This window comes from Cebus imitator, unplaced genomic scaffold (genome assembly GCF_001604975.1).
Source record: "Cebus imitator isolate Cc_AM_T3 unplaced genomic scaffold, Cebus_imitator-1.0 Scaffold76, whole genome shotgun sequence".
NCBI lineage: Eukaryota > Metazoa > Chordata > Mammalia > Primates > Cebidae > Cebus > Cebus imitator.
In genome coordinates, this window is record NW_016107391.1 from 11,086,492 (window position 1) to 11,090,276 (window position 3,785).

General features: G+C 45.2%; 1 pseudogene; it reads right to left on the reverse strand.

The window, feature by feature from the left end:
• Window positions 1-514: 514 nt before the first annotated feature.
• LOC108307190 lies at window positions 515-1,876 on the reverse strand (annotated as a pseudogene).
• Between the last annotated feature and the right edge of the window lie 1,909 nt (window positions 1,877-3,785).

Sequence of the window (3,785 nt, forward strand, 5' to 3'; positions counted from 1 at the left end):
TTTCTTCCCTTCGTTATAAATTTATCCATCTGTGGTCTTTATAATTACCGTCTTTATAGTTGGGTTTCTGAATGGACGTCCAACTTGTTGATTCCCGGTGCTAGAATCTGAGCAGCCCACCGCGCCGGCCAAAACAGCGGCTTTAAGATTGATGGTGCTTTTCTGACTCTGCACCAAGAACCACCACACCAAGGCAGCGGCAAAACCGCCTCACCAGCCTCAAGAGTCGCGCTGACAACACGTGGGGCTCCTCCACTGGGAATCTCCTGGTGCGTGAGCAACAAAAATTGATCTGAAAGTGTGGCGTCCTCTCGTTCTTTGCTCTTTCAGTGGGAGCTACAATCCCTAGCTGCTAGTGATCAGCCATCTTGGATCTCTCTCCCAACAAATCTTAACACATTTAACATTTGCTTGTTGAAAAGCAATGTCATAAAGTCAAATAAAATTAAACATGTTTTACTTTTTTCCTCACAAGAACATAAAAATTATGGAGGGGAACTTAACAGGGAATTTAAAAAGGGTAACACAACTTTTCCTTTTAGTAGTCCCTGGGTAGTTATGACAGAATAGTTTCCACTTTTTGTTTGTTTCTTTGAACTGGGATTTTGGTCCAAAGTTTTGTTTGTTTCTAGCATCTGCTTCTGCCTCCCTCTCTATCAGATGGGCTTCCTCCACTGCCACCACCTCTTGGTGCTCCGCAGCTTGAACTGCTGTAGGAATCACATGGAGGAGGGTACCCCCTTTCCATAGAAGAAGGAAGCCCTCTTTCTTGTCTACCAACCCGATCATGACCACCCAAGTAGGGATCACTTCGGCTGCTTAAGTAACTGTCTCGACTTCCACCATATCCATCATGTGAGCTTCTGTAATCATCATAGCAACAGTGTCCACCATAAGATGGCGGGGGCCCTCGTGTAGGTGGAGCACCACCTGAGTTACCCTGTCATGTGTATCCCCGTAGGAACCTCCACCTGAATGATCTGAATAGTCATGATCACAACCATATCCATCTCTATTGCTATTGCTATAGCCTTTTGATGGATAGTCATTTTGTGAACTGACCATAATCACAGTAAATATAATCTCGTGGTGGTGGTGCATAATCTCTTGTATCATGAAAGCTTAGGTAATCTATGCTTGAATAGCTGTCTTTAGTAGAATACCCATCTTTAGTAGAATACCCATCATCTCTTGGGGACAAATAAACATCTCTATGAGAGGGCAGCAGTTCTCTTCATGGTGGACCTCCATTAACTATCTCTTCCACGTGATACAGGAGCTCTTCCTCCCTTTCCACTGCTGCTGTGAACTTGTCCTGAAGGTGCAGATCTCTTAGGAGGAGGACCCCCACTTATTGGTGGTGGTCCTCTTTTTACTGGGAGTGGTCTCCTGGAAGAACTCATGTTAAAATTCATGGAATATCCACCATCATCCATGTGTCCTCCCCATGAGAGAGGTCTCCTGGTTCCTTCACTTTCTCCTCTTCTACCTCTAAGACCTCTTGGAGGGCCTCTACTTCTTGGAAGTGGAGATGGTCCGCACCTACCACTTTCAATTGATGGTTTGGTGGCTTGTTCCACTTTGATGGTTTTTCCATGTAATGACTTTCTATTCATGTCTCTGGCTGCATCCTTAGCATCTGTTGAGCTTTCAAAGGTGACAAAAGAAATTCCTCTTGATTTGTTGGTTTCATAGTCTTTCATCAAGAGTATTTCCACTATTCATCCATATTTGCCAAATACTTCTTCAAGAGCTTTCTCATTTGTTTCTGTATTAAGCCCACCAATGAAGAGCTTTCTTGTGTGATATGCTTCAGCCATTTTTTTTTTTTTGCCAGTGAGTGGGAGGGGTGACAATGGGTTCAAGCTCCAATAAGCTCACCAACAGGGGCTCCCTAGCAGCTCAGCACCAGTGGTGACTCTGGATCCAAGGACCAAACTGCAAAGCCTCTAGCACTACTGTGCAACAAATGAAACTCCCATTTTTAAAACCATCAGATCTAGTGAGACTTACTATCATGAGAACAGCATGGGAAAGACCCGCCCCCATGATTCAATTATCTCCTACTGGAACCCTCCTACAACACATGGGAATTGTGGGAGTTAAAATTCAAGATGAGATTTGGGTAGGGACACAGCCAAATCATCTCATTCCACCCCTGGCCCCTCCCAAATCTCATGTCCTCACATTTGAAAACCACATGCCTCCCAACAGTCCCCCAAAGTCTTAACTCAAAAGCCCACAGTCCAAAGTCTCATCTGAGACAAGGCAAATCCCTCCTGCCTTTGAGCCTGTAAAATCGCAAGCAAGGCACTTCCTAGATACAATGAAGGTACAGGCATTGGGTAAATACAAACATTCTAAATGGGAGAAATTGACCAAAACAAAGGGGCTACAGGGCCCATGCAAGTCCAAAATCCAGCAGGGCAGTCAAATCTTAAAGCTCCAAAATGATATCCTTTGACTCCATGTCTCACATTCAGGTCATGGTGATGTAAGAGGTGGGTTCTCATGGTCTTGGGAAGCTCTGCCTCTGTGGCCTTGCAGGGTATAGCCTCCCTCCCAGCTGCTTTCATGGGCTGACATTGAGTGTCTGTGGCTTTCCAGGCACAGGGTGGAAGCTGTAGGTGGATCTACCTTTCTGGGGTCTGGAGGATGGTGGCCCTCTTCTCACAGCTCCACTAGGTGGTGCCCCAGTAGGCACTCTCTGTGGGGGCTCCCACTCCATAATTCCCTTCTTCTCCCACCGCATATTTCCCTAGCAGAGTTCTACAGGAGAGCCCTGCCCCTGCAGCAAACTTCTGCCTGGACTTTCAGGCATTTCTATACATCCTCTGAAATCTAGTGGCAGTTCCCAAACCTCAATTCTTGACTTCTGTGTACTTGCAGGCTCAGCACCACATGGAGACTGCCAAGACTTGGGGCTTGCACCTTCTGAAGCCATGGCTAAAGCTTTATGTTGGTCCCTTTAAGCCACGGCTAGAGTGGCTGGGACACAGGGCACCAAGTCCCTAGACTGCACACAGCAGAGGGATCCTGGGCCCAGCCCATGAAACCATTTTTTCCTTCTAGGCCTCTGGGTCTGTGATGGGAGGGGCTGCTGTGAAGACCTCTGATATGCACTGGAGATATTTTCCCCATTGTCTTGGGAATTAACATTCGGTTCCTCATGCAAATTTCTGCAGCTGGCTTGAATTTTCCTCAGAAAATGGGATTTTCTTATCTATCACATTGTCAGGTTGCAAATTTTTCTGAACTTTTATGCTCTGTTTCCCTTATAAAGCTGAATGCCTTTAACAGCACCCAAGTCAATTTTTGAATGCCTTACTGCTTAAAAATTTCTTCTGCCAGATACCGTAAATCATCTCTCTCAAGTTGAAAGTTCCACAAATCTCTAGAGCAGGGGCAAAATGCCACTAGTCTCTTTGCTAATACATAACAAAAGTCACATTTGCTCCAGTTACTAACAAGTTCCTCTTTTCTAACTGAGACCACCTCAGCCTGGAACTTTGTGTCCATATCATTATCAGCATTTTGGGCAAAGCCATTCAAGTCTCTAGGAAGTTCCCACATTTTCCTGTCTTCTTCTGAGCCCTCCAAGCTGTTCCAACCTCTGCCTGTTACCCAGTTCCACAGTCACTTTCACATTTTCAGGTATCTTTTCAGCAATGCCCCACCATACTGGTACCAATTTACTGTATTATTTCATTTTCACAGTGCTAATAAAGACATACCCAAGACTGGGCAATTGACAAAAGAAAGAAGTTTAATGAACTTAATAGTTC